Raw genomic sequence first — 19,784 nt, 5'->3', positions numbered from 1 at the left:
TGAAATATTGTAATAAGTATTTTGAGATATATGATTTTCTGATTAATATTATCGAGAGTTATTCGTTTAGTTCATATCCGATTATCATCACTTGAGCTAGCGGCCTAAGCCAAGGCCCAATAGTGCCCTCAAGTTTTTAGCGCGTAATGGCGTGTGACGCCCTCCTTAAGATGATGTGACAATGGGTCATGTTCACAACACCGCTCACTAAATTGATAACAATATAAATAAGCGTGTAACGCCCTCCTAAAGATGATGTGACAATGGGTCATGTCCACAACACCAGTCACTAAATTGATAACAATATAAATAAGCGTGTGAAGCCCTCCTTAAGATGATGTGACAATGGGTCGTCCACAACACCAGTCACTAAATTGATAACAATGTAAATAAATACGAGTAGTTAGTTGTAGGCCTATGTGTTTACCAATTCCAATATCTAAAAGTCTTTGATTTCATAAATTAACTCGGTTTTGATATATTTTAATTATTTCAAAGTCTGTTCCAATAAATTCTTATGCAATAGGAAAAGCTCACTGATTACAAGCTTTTGTTTATTCCATTAATCCAGAATATACTAATAAGAACAAGATTACAGGCCCACTGATCAGTAATCATAAATTCATAATAGTTATAAGCGTCACTTCACTTCACTTCACTGCTACTAAGCCTTTTCCTTCTTATTTCTTTGATGTTGCTGAACTCTTCCCACCTGATGTCTACATAACCATTAAACCATGCCCAAAAATGAGATCACTTTTATTCATAATTTTAAAAAATTTAATATATGCTTTCATTTAACTTTATAACGTTTATTAATAATGATAATAATAATATATTTTGTTATTTAGTTGAGAATGAAGTAAAAGTAGATATTTCGGTAGATGCGAGGCTTAAAAAACTTTTACTTTAAAATCTCAATTTGATAAGAGGGACACGTGTAATCATAAACTATCTATCTATCTTTATTTATTATAGATATTATATAGTATAAAGTATAGATATAGATGTAGATTACCTTCTTCTTAGGCTCACGAGGTTGTGCGGGCTTTTTCGGAGCCACTTTTGAGGCGGAAGGTTTGGTGGCCGATGGCTTAGCCGCCGCTTCCTTAACAGGCTTCTCGAGCTTAATGGACGCCATTGATTATTTGAGATGTGATGGAAAGCTAGTTTTTAAGACTTTAGTGTTGGCTTTGATGTTTCACTTGCACATAGGTGGTTGTATTTATAGTTGGATTTAAGGAATGAAAATACTTACTAAACACTTTGCATTAGATTCCTATAAGATAGAAGATGTGACTTAAAATCCTACATTATTTTGATGCCCTTGTTAATAATAGAGCATATGATACCATACAATTATTTATTAATAGCATATATTGTTCCTCATTCCAGCAGCAATACCATTGATTGTAATAAGCAATGCATCTCTAAGTTTATGATTCTCAGTATCACTTCTCAACCTCTTCAAGTCTCAATCTGCAACATGTTGAGTGGATTAAGATACGGAAGCCGACTCTCGATCAACTTCCTTAAACTTTTGTTATTCTCGGACAGCTTGTCGTGTCCTGTGACAACCAACACGTATTTCTCGGTAGACGAAAGCTCTTTTCGAAGATCATCACCGAGACCTCTACGCGATTCATGAACCAGTGCTTGATCATAATGTTTAGCAATTGAGTTATCAGTTTTCCCCACCACCATTTCTATTAAGTCAATTGTAGATTGGAAAAATGGCCATTCTTTGTAAGCTGCTTTTAGTTCATTAACTTGTCCTTTGTCACAAACTCCTTTTAAACCAGCTCCGACTCCGAGCCATGTGGGGAGAATTAACCAGGTTTGGGTCCATGCGAATATCCACGGGATGGCTCGGAGGTCTCCGATGCCTACTGAGGATTTTCGTCTAGTTGGGCGGCTACCGATGTTAAGGTGTCCGAGTTCAGCTTGTGGGGTGGCTTCTTGGAAGTAAGTTATGAATTCGGGGTTATTGTAGACTGTGTTACGGTAACTTTGGCAGCTAAGATTTGAGATTTCTTCCATGAGGTTTCGCCAGTTTTGGTCACGTGGCGGTTTCGGGGGACGAAGGGTGGCTAGTAGGACAGCGGTTGTGTAGATTTAAAGTTGGCGAACGGCCATACCTGGTGACTCAAATTTGGCTTGCACCATTTCTCCTTGTTCGGTAGATCGAAGTGTGCCCTGTGTTCAAGCAAAGGATCAAAAATGACATTTGGTGGTAGAGATGCAGCAACATTACATTAATATCAGTAAGTAATTAAAACTTATTAAATAATTAATATAAGAGAAAATCACACAATAATCATTCTTGGGTGTGTTATATTTATAAATTACAATCATTTTCAGATGGCGTATCTACTTTTACTCATGTATCAGACTTTTCCAATTAATAATGACTTAAACCAACGCCATACTTGTATAGAATCACGTATGTATTATTATTATTCGCGTACAAAATGAAAAATATTTTGGTTTTGGTGAGTAAAAGTAGATACGCGATCTAAGAATTGTATAATTGATAACTATGTGTTAAATTGTTTTAATATGACCAAAAAGATGTAACTTGCTTATAAAAATGTTATTTTCATGATTTTCTCTTAATATAACACTGTGCAAACTTCAAAAGGTAGCATTTCATAAACTTCAATCAGGCTTCCGGGTTAAAAGGGCCTAGATATAGGCTTATTTGGGCCGCATCTAGCACAGGTCTTAGTCCACTATTTGGTAGAGTGGGCCTCAGGGCCCAAATAATGAAAGGAGGGGCCCACTTTTAGATGTATTGAGAGGCATACAGCAAATATAGACTGGCTCAAGAACATACCATGACAGAACCAGGTGGCTGGGACTGAATAGCAAGATGTGTAGGACCGCCACCACGGCCAATACTTCCACCACGCCCGTGGAAGAGAGTAACCTTGATACCATACTCTTTGCATGCAGCCACAACATCTTCTTGAGCTTTGTAAAGTTCCCATGCAGCCGTAAAACGCCCTGCATCTTTACCCGAGTCAGAGTATCCAACCATTACCTGCATACATTAGTCATTACTCATTAATGTTTTAAATTTAACTAATTTTCCCTTGCTTCCAAAAGAGCAATAACATACCTCTTGGTGTCCATTATGATTCTTTATAATGTGGTCCTTATACCAATCAATCGATAATAGTTCCCGTATCACTGCACCAGCTGATCTCAGATCTCTCACAGTTTCAAACAAAGGAACCACCCGTAACCTATTTAAGTGAATCATAATTTAATGTCAGAACATAATTATTATCACATATACACACATATATGTATTTATATAAAAAATACAAATGGCAGCCTTACGTTCCACCACGACATGGTTTTCCTTTTTCTCCTGCAACAGCAAGACGAGCATCTTTCTGCAAAAGCTCCACTGCAAGGACATCACTTGCCTATAATGTATAATTTATCAAGAAAATAACATGAAATTAGATAATAAGATATGTATAACTTAAAGATATATTAACATGTTTTTAATCAGTTATTGTGTATCATACATTTGAGGCCATGGAAATCACATACGCTCCTAAGGAGTCACTACCCAACTCAGCAGAGACACGGAAGGTGTCCAGAACTTCTTTAACTTCAGGAGAAACCTAATAGATCATTTCAAGAAAAAAACAATAATATAATAATAACAGTGATCATATCAGTAAAATATGGTGTCTCTTATTTGTTACCTCTATCGTTGATGGGACCAGAGGCCTCTTACTCTTTAGCTCTTTAGTTAGAAACTGTAGTCTCTTTTTTTCATCCCATTCACTATATGTTCCCATACCAAGATATTTGGTAATCGCATCAAGTGTATCTGAATGTCTGCCCGATTCCTGTTACGCGTCAGTTATAAATTATTAAATTGAATTGTGACGGTTTATTTATATATTATATATGAAACAAAACGAACCTGACGGAGGTCAAGTTTCATCAGTACCATCCCAAAGACCGAAACTCTTCTTATTAGATCAGCAAGTTGTCCGTCTGCTAGAATTCCTGACCCGCACAATTGCTGTGAGAGTTAAAGAGTTAGTTATGCATAAGTCTACCCTAAAAACAGATATACATTTGTCAGTGATCATGTATAGTGTATACTACCAAAGATTCATAGCACAACATGAGTGGTTGCAATAGCTGATCTGGCGTATCATAGTAATCACCAGGTTCCTGATCACAAGGTAGACCTTCTAGAAGCTGCTCTAACCGTCTACGAGTGTTCATAAGCTGGTATATATAATACGGAAATTTAGTGGCTAATTCTTGATATCTAAATATTTCATTTAAAAGTGTCTTTAATCATAAACGCGTCACTTAACATTACCTTATCTTTTACGTCCCCGAGGACAATTCTATAGGGAGAAATGGCAGATCTCTGAGGGATGCTTGGTTCAAGAAGCTTCTGGAAGCTGGAGTTACCGGCTTGTGAAGATCTTGGTGTAAGAGGTTGTTGAATAGTGACTTTATTAGATCCGTTTCTGTCTACATTTGCTTTAAAATTAACTTCTCTTGAACTTTGGGATGAATTAACCTGCTCATAGTGAAATATTGATGTTTTTCATCTCAAACATATAAAATGGGTCAAATAGAAAAAAACATCTAAATGGAGAAAGGGTCAAACAGGTTAAATGTGACTAAAAGCCTATATTTGATGCAAACAACCTTTTGAATAGTTTTCTGGAATGACTTAAATTACTATCGTAACAATGTTACACTAGTAACCATAATACATAATTTCTGTAACAGTTCCAAAAGATGGACTAAAAAAGTTTTTTACCTTGATTTTCAGGGGTTTGTACTTCCCAGGAACATCTAAGCGGGGATAATGAGATTGCACTTCATTGCATTCTATAAAAGCAGTAAAAAGGTATAAGTTTCTAATATAAATATACGACTATATTACTTCATAGTGTTAAATTAAATCAACTTATTGGCTAATGTTTTAACCTGTACAAGAGGGTGCATCAGCTTGAGCTGGAAGTTGTGTAGGTAGGCCATGAACATGATGGCTATGATGCTTTGATGTATTGTTCAATCTCATGTGCCAATCCTCTTCTGAATTTTCTAAAAAGTATATATAAGCTTAGTTTAATAACAAGAACTAACAAGAAAACAAATAAACCAGACCTTTATTAGTAATATCATGTGCCAAATGTGACAAGCTATTGCTACATTGGTTCATAGAAAGCTCAAATCTGAGGTTGTCAACTTCACGTGTGTAAAGATCAATCGCCATCCACCTTGATAAAAGAGATACATCTCTTGTTACCTGCACAATTAATATTAGATAAATGTTATAATAATATTATTACAGAAAATGAATTTGTTCACTTATAGAATCTGAAATGTCACCTTTGCAGTGACACTAGGATTTCCATCTCGATCACCACCCATCCAGGATCCAAATCTCATTGGTGTGCATGTTAAAGGAAGTGGTCTCCCGGTATGCTGGAAGTAAAAAAAATTTATATAATATTTATATAATAGAAGTCAGGAAAATATACCTTCTTTAGCGCATTGCTGAGACGGCGCAAGTAATGAGGTATGGCTTTCCAAAGGGACTGTTCAACATAATTTAATCCTGATTTTACATAAATAATAAGTAACTTTGTATCTTTAAAAGTATCCAAATATGAATTTAAATTATTTAACTTTAACGGATCTAGCTTCGTCTACTGGTGTAGGCTTGTGGCGTCTAAGTTCATCTGTCTGCCATATAGAAGTTATCTCTCTCACCTATAAAATTAAATATTGAAAATTATTTACAAAATGGCTTGGTAATTTTTGCTTCTACTCTACAGAATCTGCAAAAGAGCACCAAATCTTCTATTAGAGCATCTTGATCTTCCTGTGTAAGATCCTTGCGGTCATTAACTTCTAACAAATGCTGTAAAAATCAACAAATAAAAATCATATTACCTTTAAATAATAATGTAACCAAAACTTTATCTCAACAAATGATCAAACAACTTACAGAAATTCTAATGTGCTTATATTGAAGAGTATGCCTGTTGATCTGAGTAGGATGTGCAGTGAGGACTATCTCTACTGCCTATAAGGTAGTCATAAAGTTTATATAGAAAATACAAATACTCCAACTATCTATAACAAATGTTAAAAATTCAAAAATCATACCTGATTGCATACAGTGTCATAAAGCACATCTGGAGAAAGCCCACTTTGAATCAGGTTATTAAAAGTATCATCGCATGATTTTGAGGCCTGTGCCACATTCCTTGTCTTACAAGACCTGCAATAAAATATATATTTTGTCAGTTGAAAATTTGATTAAAGCTTTAATAATACCAATATTGAAGGATGGATTACCTGTGATGAGTTTCAGCAATACCCATTAAGCTAAGAAAATGACTAAAAGCTCTAGCAAGCATCAAGGGTTCCTCTAGTGTCAAGTTTGATAACTCAGAAGCCAGTTGCTTCTCTAAAACCTCTGCTGTACCCTCAATCCCAGCTGCTCTTATAAGACATGCACTCTACAATTAAATCACAAGTTTCCATCCAAATCAACTTTATGACCATTACTATTTTACATCGCAGATAGCAAAATAAAAGTACAATATCATAAATAAGAATTAGAACAGGGTTTTTAAAATCCGAATATAAATACAAGAATTGCCTTTCTTGTAAGACGCATATATTATAATTACCTGTGCATATTCTTGATCTTTAAAGTACAACTGTACAAGTACACATTTCTTTCCAAATTATAACATATATAAGTAGGAGAATCAGCTGTATTCAATGCTAGTCGTTAGATCAAATTGCAGAAAATACATTGTCACATAATTAAATTGCTCATCTACACAACTAGGATTGAACCGCAAAAGATTTTCTTAGTTTGTAATGAGTGTACTTGATTCTAAGTTTAAGTAATTTGCTACCTACTTTTTTTATTAATATTATCCCATAATGTTTATAGCTGACTTTCATGCAATCTTTTGACTTGTTCTGTTTAATTTGTACTCCCTGTTACTATGAATACAGGTCATGTATTATACTTTACTAATTAGTTTTTAATAGTTAAGTCAATACATTGAGATCATATTCATTCTTCTAATTTTCTTAACTTTCTATTAATCTATTCAACTGCTTTATTTAGATATAGTTTCATATAATTTTAGGAACTAGTATATGAAGCGACTATAAAATATCAATCCACACAATCAACAAGCTGAAATCTGCTACCGAAAACACATTCCGAGTTCTAACTTGTTAGACAGATAGATGTGTAATGCATAATTACCATTCTACAAACTTCTATAAGCATTCGCATACTTGTACTGTACAACTACCAGTCATGTTTCTCCAATCAACGAAAACACTAACAAAACAGCTCGATCAATCTACACTACACATCACATCAATTTCACGAATCAATGAAAATACTAACGAACTAACAATCAATATAAACCTAACATAAAAAAACAATCGAAGAGCAAACCGAACATGTAAGATGTATGTATAGTCGTGAACTATTGAGAGAGAGTACGTATTTAAATTTTGCCAAATTTCACTCTTCGATCAAACAATAACATGAATCTGATCAATCAAACGGCAATATTATCATCTCCTAATACAAATTACAGTTCAGTAAACCTCAAAACATCATAACATCTCGATCAATTCACGCTACACATCACATCAATTCCTTGAATCAACAAAGGCATTAACAATCACATAAAAACCTAACAGAAAACAACAACCGAACAGCAAACTAAACACGTAAGGTGTCTGTATAATCATATACTCACAAACTGCAAAATCATCATCTCCTAATACAAATTACAGCTCAATAAACATCAACATATCATAGCAGCTCGATCAATTCACGCCACACATCACATCAATTTCTCCAATCAACGAGCACAGTAACAAACTAACAGTCACATGAAAACCTAACAGAGAACAATAATCAAAGAGCAAACTCAGCATGTAAGGTATACATAAAATCGTATACTCATAAACTGCAAATATCATCTCCTAATACAAATTAGTGAATTACAGCTAAGTAAACATTAACATATAATAACAGCTCGATCAATTCACGCTTCACATCACATCAATTTCTCTAATCAACAAAAACAGTAACAAACTAACAATCACATGAAAACCTTAAGTTACGCATAGTCTTAAACTACCTGAGAGAGAATACGAGTTCAAATTTCATCAAATTTCACTCTCCGATTAACTAAACTGCAAAATTATCATCTCCTAATACATATTACAGCTCAATAAACATCAATTTACTCTACACATCATATCAATTTCTCTAATCACCGAAAACATAACAAACTAACAATTACATGAAAACCTAACAGAAAAAAATAATCTAACAGCAAACTAAACAATAATCTAAATAATCTAAAACAAATTATAGCTCAGTAAACATCAACATATCATAACAGCTCGATCGATTCATGCTACACATCACATCAATTCCTCTAATCACCGAAAACAGTAACGTCAATCACATCACATGGGCGAGATTACGAGTTCATGTTAGATACGTACAGTCGTATACTACCTAAGCGAGAGTACGAGTTCAAATTTCGTCAAATTTCACTCTCCGGGTAAACAATAACACGTTTCCGATCAATCAAACTGCAAAATCACTAATCATCATCACCTAATACAAATTACAGCTCAATAAACATCAATATATGCTACACATCATATCCAGGGGCGGACCCACATAGTTCCCATCGGGGTCTCGGGACACCAATGTTTTTTAAAAATTACTTAGACGATATGGAACCCATACTATTAAGATTGAACTAGTCTAGTGGAAAGTCCCTTGTTTTTTCTTTGGGAGGTTGCAGGTTCAAGCCTCACCATACCCAGTTTTTTTAATATCCTAGTCAATATTAGTTATTTACTTAGGGTATTTGTGTTTTTTCTTTAGTTTATCCCATGTAACCATTATAACCATGCAACATATATAATGAAAACATGGGTTTTACATATTCTTAAATTATTTATCTTGTGTATGTATATTATACTTAATAATTTATTTGTGTAAGAGTTAGTTTTTCATGTCTTGGTTATTTACGTAAGACCATATATATATAGCTTACGCTTATGTTTTTCGGGCATGAATAAAAATGAATTAAAAGTGTATGTTCTATCTAGTTTCTAATCTATATTCTTTCTACTTACTCGTTTTCAATGACACCATATTTTCGTGTTTTATTATGTTCCTCGTCTCGACCCAACCCAAATAACGACCGACCCGGAAATTTTGTAAACCGAAAAAATTGGGACCCCATTGACAAAAAATCCTGGGTCCGCCACTGAAGAGGTAGGTCCCAGCAGAGCCCAGTTGGACCCGCAAGACTCACCTTAAACAGGGACGTCTGCGCAGAGACCAACTGGATCCGCAGGACCAACCATGCTCAGAGACGTGACGTCCTTACGCGCAGTACGCAAGCTGGTCCCGCAGGAAATGCCTCCCAATGGTGAAGGACTCCGCCTGTCCCCGCAGCCTCGGATACAAGCCATCAGGGAAGGCCACCCGCGCAGCAAGGCTACACGCACAAGGTACTTAGCTCTCAATCACTCAGTGTCACCTGAAGGAACGAGCGAAGCCGGGAACCATCCCGCACAAGGGCGGGAGGGGGAATACTCCCGCCCAAATAAGCCAGTCCGTACGATACAGGAAGATCTTCTGTACTGTACCTGACGAGGTATGGGAAAAAGATCTGACTAAAGATACGACAGCTTATTGACCACAGTATGGCGAGCAGCATGCTCCTGTACTGTGTCACTATTAGCCGCTGCCTACTCACCAACTACTGCCATACCACGTGCGTAACCGGCAGTTGGTGGAAAAGGAATAGTAACAGCAGGCCTGGTCACTATCAGCCGCTGCCTACCCACCAACTACCAGCAGGGCACGTGCGTAGGCCACTGTTGGTGGAACAGGAACACTGTTGCAGCCGGCCACACCTCCTTGGAAACCTACCTTCGGCTATAAATACCCCAAATGGTATGATCATCTAATATCATCTTGTATCAGATATACATTTGATATTTACTCTAGCAATCTCTTAATATACTTTTATATTTAAAGAGCAATCTAGTCTGATTCTCACGCCGGAGGGTGGTCACAAGGAGGAACCCCCCTTCTCAGTGACGAGCTCACGGTGTCTGTTTTGCAGGTTATCAGAAGAACCATCTTCCAAGGGTCTAACCCCTCGTGGGAAACATCATCCTAACCCCCAGATTACCAGTAATCTAACCGGGGTCCGGTTAGTGTTTCTTCATTGGCGCCATCCGTGCATAAAGCTAGAACTTTATTTTTCTTCAGTTTTTTCAAACTTCTAAGATGGTTAGAGAAATTCCGGTAACCACAACCCCAGCTACTGGGGGGAATACCGGCAACACAGTTTTTACAAACACTACCCCGGTTACCCAAGCCGGGGCAAGTGAAGTAAATTTTACGAACACTACCCCAGTTACTCAAGCTGGGGCAAGTGCAGTAAATGATCGCCTACTGGGATTCACTGATACCCAGGTTGAGAAACGAAGACTCCCCCACCAGACTCTCGATGAAGTTAAGGCATGGGCGGAGGCACGACAAAAGGAATTCCAGGCTGAGTTGGACGAACGCTTGCGTTCCGTACAACAGGCCGACGAATTCGAATACTGGGAGGATGACTCGGAGGAATCCGACTCCGACGCGAACCCTCGCCATAGGGCAAAAGGGAAGCGTAAGGAAACGGAATCCCAACCAAAAAGGCATTTTGGACAAGCCTTCAAACCAAAAAGCACAGGTGGAAGTCCACGAGACTTCTCCAAAACGTTCAGACCAAACGTTGCAAATGCGGGAACGTCCAAATTTGCAAGGGACATTGCGGAAGCAATCGCCCCAAAGAGTGCCAAACAAATGCCTAACATAGGCACATATGACGGTATATCTGATCCAGACGATCATTTGAACAGGTTCATAGCGGGGGCAACCGTCAGCAATTTGACGGAACCCACGTGGTGTTACATGTTCCAAATGACGCTGGTTGGGGCTGCTAGAGCTTGGTTCGATCGTCTACCGGTCAACCACATCTACGATTGGGCAGACTTCCAACAGAAGTTTAGCCAAAACTTCAGCCAACAACGGAAGTATACCGAGGAGCAATGGACAATCCTCAAATGCATACGGGAAGAGGATGAATCTCTGCCAAACTTCATCACTCGCTTCAACTCAAAGAAGCTAAGTTTGGGCAATATCAGCGAAGATCTTGTTCGCGCTGCCTTCATCCAGGGCGCACATGACCCAGAGCTTATCCGCACCCTAACGGGTAAAGATGGCATGCCATCCACATGGGATGCCATCATGACAGCAGCAAAACGCTATGCGGAAACGAAGAAGCAACTGGGTAGAGATCTCCCACAGAGCACAAATCTCTACACTCAGAAGACGAGAGAAGACAACGTCCTCACCGCCCGACTAAATAAAAAGCGGAAGCTAGGTATTTGGCAGTCAAGGGTAAACTTTGACACCTCATCCGGCTTGCAACATAGATTGGGCGGAAGGAATAATGGACAGCCGCACCGGAACTCCAGATGGACGCCACTCACTAAAAGCGTCACTGAGATATTCGCCACGGAAGAGCTCCCGTGGCCAAAGCCTCCAATAATCCGACATCGTCACGATGCTGATCGGAGCAAATACTGTGACTTTCACAAGACAAAAGGCCACAACACTGAAGAATGCATAGACGTAAAAGACATGGTCGAAGCATTTGTCAGAGATGGGACGCTCGCGCACCTCGTGGCGCAATAAAGGCTGAGCAGGCGGGTGCGTGTAGGACCCCAGCTGGGGAAAACACGAATAAAAATTCCAGCTTCAATGTCGAGACTACATGCTGCGTAAAGAACGAGATCCCGAACCTGGTGCGTATCGGCTCGATGGCACTCCCATCCCAACAACATGGAAGGGAGCTCATTCACACAGTTTGCATGTAAATCAATTCCAATTTGTAAAGAAAAGGCCAAGAGCCACTTCTAATGGAAATGATTCTCTTTAGAACATCGAAGCTGATGATTTTACTTTTTTGAACACTAATGACGACATTCACATTACGTGAAGTCGTTGCGTGGGAAGGCGGTCCTACCCGCACAAACCCAGTAACAGAGAAAAACCTTCACGCAGGACAGTTGAAGGTAAAATGTTCAGCACCCAAAAATGAAAGTGCCGGTCTATCCGCACGAATCATAATGAGGAAACTGAACAAAAACCTATCAACAACCGCGCGTCGAACGGTTAAACTATGCAACACCGGTGACGGCATTTACATTATGTGAAGTCGTTGCGTGGGAAGGCGGTCCTACCCGCACAAACCCAATAACGTGACAAACCTTCACGCGGGCCAGTTGAAGGGGAAGAGTTCAATTATCCCATTAAATGAAATTGCCGGTCTATCCGCATGAATCATGAAAGGAAACTGCACTAACCTATTGGCAACCGCGCGTCGAAAAGTTCAAAAGTTTTGCTCTCAGAAGGATGAGGATAACCTACACGCAGGTCAGATGAAGGTTAAAGTTTAGCCATCCTACTAAGTGCAAGTGACGGTTCTACCCGCACAATCACGAAAGAGGAAGCAAAACTTCACACCTAAAATCTACCACGTTCAAAGGTTAACTTATCCTCAAGAATGAGAAAAAACTACACGCATGTCAGATGAAGGTTAAAGTTTAGCCATCCTACTAAGTGCAAGTGACGGTTCTACCCGCACAATCACGAAAGGAAGCGAAACTTTAACCCTTATCAACCACGTTCACAGGTTAACTTATTCTAAATACTTGGAAAATTGCTAATCTAAACTAAGTATGCAAGTCATAAGTTTATAAAGCAAGGAACCCAAAGAAGGAAATAACAATCTTATACGCAAAAAGATTTATATTTCACAATGATATATTACAAGAATAGCCGGGTAACTACCTGCCTAAAAGAATAAATCTATACAAAGCTATCCTAGCAGTGGGAAGGGATCTTCAGGATCAAGCTTCAGGGCCGCTTCCACTTGGACCCGCTCCGTCCGAGGAACGGGGTGGTTCGAGGAAAGCCTTGAGGACAGCTAACCCATCATCAGCAGCAGCTACTTCGTTCACCTTCTTCACCACTGGATGCGGGAAGGCGGCGTATTGGTTCACTGTTTGGTCATAAACAGCTTCGGTATCCACATCGAATAAAGGGAAGTTGGAAGGCGGGAAGCCTCTCTCAACGAACCCTAGACCAAGCAGGAAGCCGGCCTTTTCCCCATCCTCGTGAGAAGCGTTGAGGGCTGCGCTCATAGCATCGTCGTAAGAGGTCTCTGAAAAGACCCGACACACAACCTACAAAGAAAAATATACAAGTCTTAGAACCTTTTTATTTTATAAAGGAAAGCGTGAAGACAAAGCTAAACGTACCTGAGGCAACGCTTCTCGAAGAAGCCATTGGAGGGTAGCTTGAGCTTCTTTGCAGGCGCGTTCGGCTTCGCTTTTGTTAAGGTTGGCAAGTAGCACTTCCTTTGCGGCAGCCTCTTCGACGCCCTTAAGCTTCCGCTCGGTGTGGTCAAGTACCCCCCTCTGGTCCAGGATTTCCTGGAGTTTCTTGGCATCTTCCATCGCCAAGGCATCATGAGCACGTTGGAGAGCCTCCAATTTGGCCTTGAGCTCCTCATTCTCCACGCGTAAGGGCTCAGCAACGGCTTCAGCCTTGGTGGCCCTCTCGGTTGCGTTCCTTGCAGTCTCCTTAGCCAGCCGAAGCTGTTCATTAACAGCTTGGGCAGCCTTGGAGCGGGCCTCGAGTCGCGCTTGAACCTCAACCTCGAGGGCCTTGAAGGCCTTCTCTTTGTCTGCGGCAGCTGCGGCCAGCTGTCGGTTCTCCTCCCGGAGAGCCCGCGTTTCAGATACTTCCTTGGCGCGAGCTGCTTTCAACTTGTCGTTTTCACGACAAAGCAGCTCGACGCGTGGCTGCATCCGGGCCAGGAGAACCCGAAGCTCATTGGATAGCCTACCCTCCTGGTAGCTAACCATGGCTTCCCCCAAAGCACCATGAGGAGCAGCGTGGCGAGCCCAGTCCACGCACTCCACAGGGGTGCGAAGGGTTGTTCCTCGGCGGATGTTCCATCGTGGAACATACACTTCATTGGAATCCGAGACTGCAAAAGAAACAAAAGCAGCTAGGAAAAGATGATAAAAAATATAAGGGCCAAAACAACCCTACGCACCTGTAGGGTCAATGGCAGGCCGATAGCCGCCAAACCCATCACCTGAACCTAAAGGAAATCCGTCCAAAAGGTCAGGCAGATGGGAAGGTGACAAAGATTGGCGTAAAGCCCCGCGTGTACCTGATGGTCCGGCCGTCGTTGCCGGTGGCGGGGGCATTGTAGCAGCCGTCGTGGTCGCCGCCGTGATCGCCGCCGTGGTTGCCGTCGCGGAATCCGCGGCAAACGTAACCGCCGGCTCGGTGAAGGATGCTGTAAAAATTGCACTCACCGCCGGCGGTGACGTCATCTCGACTGGAACAGTCGGCTCAAAGGAGTGAGCAACTGAACCAGTGGATACAGGCGCAGAAGCCGCCTGGGTCGTCGCCTCAGGAAGGCTGACCGAGCCTACCATAATTGGCGGGGAGGTACTCCTCTGCGCTCCACCCTGGAATGCGTCAACATCCACGCCTGCGTAAAAAAGAAAGTGTTAAATTTATGAAGTGATAAATCTACAGAAAAATTATGATTGTACTTACGGGTTTTCTTGAGCTTGAACGTATGGACGGGCGGGGAGGAACCCGATGGAGCCGGCCTCTTGGTACCGGTCACCGTCGTCGTCGCTGGTTCTCCGGAGGTAACAGCCGTAGCCTCCGGAGCAGTAGTCTTCTCACCACCGGGGTTCCCCGCCACCGATTGACTATCTGACTCGGAGTCAGATAGAACCACCGGATCAGCTGTGGAGGCCTTCTCCTTCCCTTTCCCGCCGGCAGCCTTCTTCCGCACCAACGGAGGAGCATCTGAGGATTCCTCAGAAGAAGACAGGTCAGGAATTCCAGCAGCAGGTACAGCATTGAGGGAGTAAGGGAAGAATATCGCCTTACCTGGCCGCCGGTGGCTCAGGATCTCGTGGCCCAGCGGATAGACCTCCACAAACTGATCCGCCGTTTGTTCCAGGATGGGCAACTCGCCCTCGTCTTAGGCACGAGTACCCATCCGCGCGGGACCGCCAGCTTCCCGCGGATACAGGAGCGACTCCAAATTGTTCCCCTCTGAAAGAAGAAACAGGTTAGAAGAAATTATGAGTCAAAACAAAAAGAAATGGAGCATACCGTAAGGGACAGAGTTCGAACCGTATTCGAGGACGATTGGGATCTTCCGCGCATCAGCCTCCTTCCACACCCGGCTCATCCCGAGTATGACCATCCCGGACTCCGCAAACCGGTAAACCGGAGAGTGGACCCGGGATATCTTCGAAAACCATTCCGCCTCCTGATAGTTGACGGCGTGAAGGCTCGGAATAGCTTGGCCATTTTTGAACTTCATGGCAAGGGGGATGGCGCGGGCAGAAATGTAGAAGAATTCCTGCTTCCACGCGCGAAGACTGCGCTCGGTGTCGCAAATCTTCAAACCCTTGATACGGGTTGTCAATGAATACCACCCCTGGATGCACCTCCAGGTATAGAAGGTCATCAGGCGGTCCACATGGGGCTCGATGCCCAAAATCCGGCACACCCACTCGAAGTGCCGGATCTTGGCAATCGCCATCGGATGAAGCTCAGTCAAATGAACACCGTGCCTCTCAAGGACACGGTAAACAAACTTTGTCAATGGGAATCTAAGATTCTCATAGATAAAGAATGCAGCATAAACCCCGATCTTGCCTCGGGGGGCATCGTACACGGTCTGATGAGATTCAGGAAACTCAGGCTCGAGATGATCGAGCATGAACTTCCTGACAATATACCGGTACTGATCGCCGGGCAGAGCACACTGGCACTCGCCAGCAGTACTCCGGTCGTCAGCTACAGCCTCAGCTTCATGAGAAGACATCTTGCAGAAAGAAGAAAACGATTTCGGGAAAATGCTACCCTGAACAAGAGAGTATTTGCCAGAAATCGCTAAGAGGAAGAGATGAAGAGTGAAAAGTGTAGATTACAAAGAGCCCTTTTCCCTTTATATAGTAATCGCAATTAATGCGGTGAATTTAATGCGGAAGAGAGAGAAACCGAGGGTGCAATGAAACTGTGACGCGTGGCAAAAAGCAAGCTAGCAACAGCTGTCACAAGTACGTGTGCCAGTAATTTCGCGGCTACGCGCTTGACAAATCGCGCCCACGCGCCTGAAAAGTGGACTGGAATGACCATGTGCTGTCACGTCACCATAACTTCCTGCACGTCCTGACACAGTCAGAAGAAACTGTCGCACGACGTTTCAGAGGTTTGGACTGTTCTTATCCTTCCACCAACTCTTCGAATTTCATAATTCAAAAAGATTCAAAATTTAGCGGGAAATTACCCCTTAACTTGGCAACCAAGTAACCGTAAGACGGATGCGGGTAGAGTGTTAAGGTAAAACCCTTCACATACTTAGCACCCGCAGGGAATTGACGCCAGGAATGCCTTGGAAGTAAAGTAACCATAAGACGAGTGCGGGTACAGTGTTAAGGCAAAACCCTTCACATACCTAGCGCTCCGCAGGGAATTGAAACCAAGAAGGATCTGGGCAATGCTTGCGGAAACGGAAATAACAGCCCCGCATAGCGGGACCGTTGACAACTATATTGTTCGAAACTCCAAGATGGAACTGGTAGTTGTAACATAATTGATCACTATGCTCAGAACTACCAAAACCTCATGGAGAATCTGCACAAGTGGGACTCAACGCTCCTGACTTGCGAGGAGGTTACAGACCTACCCGCATCATACCCAAGGATCAAGCAGAAAAGTCGGGAATTTCTGCAAGTGACACTAGGACTTCCGCGGGAAGAATCCCCATGGAAAACCTTAAAACACCCCTTTTCAAAACCCTTTGCTTTAGTCCAAAAGTTCACCTCACCTTATTAAACACTCATGAGAAGAACATTGGACTGGGGGGACTTGAAGAGGTAGGTCCCAGCAGAGCCCAGTTGGACCCGCAAGACTCACCTTAAACAGGGACGTCTGCGCAGAGACCAACTGGATCCGCAGGACCAACCATGCTCAGAGACGTGACGTCCTTACGCGCAGTACGCAAGCTGGTCCCGCAGGAAATGCCTCCCAATGGTGAAGGACTCCGCCTGTCCCCGCAGCCTCGGTTACAAGCCATCAGGGAAGGCCACCCGCGCAGCAAGGCTACACGCACAAGGTACTTAGCTCTCAATCACTCAGTGTCACCTGAAGGAACGAGCGAAGCCGGGAACCATCCCGCACAAGGGCGGGAGGGGGAATACTCCCGCCCAAATAAGCCAGTCCGTACGATACAGGAAGATCTTCTGTACTGTACCTGACGAGGTATGGGAAAAAGATCTGACTAAAGATACGACAGCTTATTGACCACAGTATGGCGAGCAGCATGCTCCTGTACTGTGTCACTATTAGCCGCTGCCTACTCACCAACTACTGCCATACCACGTGCGTAACCGGCAGTTGGTGGAAAAGGAATAGTAACAGCAGGCCTGGTCACTATCAGCCGCTGCCTACCCACCAACTACCAGCAGGGCACGTGCGTAGGCCACTGTTGGTGGAACAGGAACACTGTTGCAGCCGGCCACACCTCCTTGGAAACCTACCTTCGGCTATAAATACCCCAAATGGTATGATCATCTAATATCATCTTGTATCAGATATACATTTGATATTTACTCTAGCAATCTCTTAATATACTTTTATATTTAAAGAGCAATCTAGTCTGATTCTCACGCCGGAGGGTGGTCACAAGGAGGAACCCCCCCTTCTCAGTGACGAGCTCACGGTGTCTGTTTTGCAGGTTATCAGAAGAACCATCTTCCAAGGGTCTAACCCCTCGTGGGAAACATCATCCTAACCCCCAGATTACCAGTAATCTAACCGGGGTCCGGTTAGTGTTTCTTCAGCCACTGATCATATCAGTTTCTCTAACCACATGAAAACCTAACGGAAAACAACAATCTAACAGCAAACTAAACACGTATAGCACGTATAACACTACCTGAGAGAGAGTACGAGTTCAAGTAAGATACATACAGTCGTATACTACCTAAGCGAGAGTACGAGTTCAAATATTGTCAAATTTCACTCTCTGATCAAACAATAACACGTTTCCGATCAATCAAACTGCAAAATCACTAATCATCATCACCTAATACAAATCACAGCTCAATAAACATCAACTTACGCTACACATCATATCAATTTCTCTAAGCACATGAAAACCTAACGGAGAACCACAATCTAACAGAAAACTAAACACGTACAGCGCGTATAACATATCGTACACTCATAAAACCACTACCTGAGAGAGAGTACGAGTCGCTCAATCTTCTCCGTAATAAACGGACCGACTTCTCGTTGAAGAACGTCGTGAAGAAGACTAAACAGAAGTCCGAGATCATCGTCATAAGTCTGAAACGAAATCTCCTCCGCTATATCGTCCGTCATCTTCTCCGTTAAAATAACCGTTAACGGCGATTGAACTGAATGTGTAGTAGTGTGATCACAGTGTGGTGGTTGGTTTTGATATTTGAAGGATATAACAATGTGTGACAGGTGTCACGGGATTAACGGAGGATGGTGGGACCCGTGGGGCTGGTGAGGTGAATCACCTGATTTGCTGGTCTTTTATTCTGTGGTGTGATTATTATATTATTTGAATTTCCGTTCATTTTTTCTTTGGAAGGTCCGTTGATTACAAAATGCAATTATGCTTCCGTATATTTCTAGATTTTAGTATGTTTTCTTTTGTCCTTTTTAACCAGTGATTTATCGTGCTCTGACTCTCGTTATTTTACTGTGATCAGGCTATGTTGTTTTAACTAAACTCACGCTAGTTTTACAGTTTGGCTTTAATGTTTCCCCAGGAAAACATACTGTCAACTGCCACTTGATAATTGTTGTACCACCACACAAAAAAAATTCTATGGTGTAACACATTATGAGACTAAATCCTGGGTGGGCTCAGGATTTTAACTGACAACCTTGCATAAGGCCTAGCTCAAATTTTTTATTGTCATAATCTATCAAAAGTGAGACAAGTGAGGATTAAACTTGGGTTTCCACTAAAAAACACCATACCATAAGTGATGGATAGATTGTGTCTAAAAAGATTCATTTGCTTAATGATTATTTTCTTTTTTTTAATGGCCATTTGCTTATGGATTGATTGAGGGATTAAGTTGAATTGATTAAAGGACATAACACTAATGGACATTATGGAAGACATTAAAGTGTTAAACCATTAGTATACTTATGGATTAAAAATAGGTATTCGGTTAAAGCTCTATAAATTGAAAGATTGATTTAAGTTTTATTTTTAATTTGTTGTTTGTTTTTTGTCTAGTTTCTTGTTAGTTCGTCTTTTTTAATGAAAGTTGTAGTTTGAAAAAAAGATAAAAAAAACTAATGGGCATTATAGAGGTGGATAAAGCCCACAAATCATTCTCCGGGCATGGTGAAGCGTTGTAAGGGCATCCGTGTTTCTACAATAAATCTCATGTAATCATATGTGTGATGTGTCTTAAAATGTAATGATTGAAGGGGTGTAATCTTTTAGACATGCTTTTAACTAAAAAAATGTGATAATAATATAAAG

General features: G+C 41.6%; 1 long non-coding RNA gene and 1 pseudogene across 2 annotated transcripts; both read right to left on the bottom strand.

The window, feature by feature from the left end:
* Window positions 1-537: 537 nt before the first annotated feature.
* On the bottom strand, window positions 538-1,320 carry LOC143558080 (uncharacterized). The gene is made up of 2 exons (XR_013139669.1): window positions 1,019-1,320; window positions 538-719 (listed from the first exon to the last, which is right to left on the bottom strand). It is a non-coding gene; the product is annotated as an uncharacterized LOC143558080 (long non-coding RNA).
* A 46-nt stretch (window positions 1,321-1,366) lies between these two features.
* On the bottom strand, window positions 1,367-19,340 carry LOC143558090 (phosphoenolpyruvate carboxylase 4-like; annotated as a pseudogene). The gene is made up of 21 exons (XR_013139671.1): window positions 19,268-19,340; window positions 18,489-18,669; window positions 6,361-6,524; window positions 6,169-6,283; window positions 6,008-6,085; window positions 5,852-5,920; window positions 5,692-5,769; window positions 5,538-5,639; window positions 5,386-5,481; window positions 5,161-5,302; window positions 4,981-5,097; window positions 4,811-4,881; window positions 4,358-4,564; window positions 4,135-4,260; window positions 3,947-4,048; window positions 3,723-3,869; window positions 3,540-3,638; window positions 3,346-3,434; window positions 3,122-3,248; window positions 2,837-3,043; window positions 1,367-2,196 (listed from the first exon to the last, which is right to left on the bottom strand). The product of XR_013139671.1 is annotated as a phosphoenolpyruvate carboxylase 4-like (transcript).
* Window positions 19,341-19,784: the final 444 nt, after the last annotated feature.

Source organism: Bidens hawaiensis, unplaced genomic scaffold, assembly GCF_021521415.1.
Source record: "Bidens hawaiensis isolate Kalapana, Puna unplaced genomic scaffold, B.hawaiensis_p1.1 tig00019321_1, whole genome shotgun sequence".
NCBI lineage: Eukaryota > Viridiplantae > Streptophyta > Magnoliopsida > Asterales > Asteraceae > Bidens > Bidens hawaiensis.
Note: the sequence above shows the minus strand (reverse complement) of the source record. Positions and strands in the feature narration are given on the sequence as shown.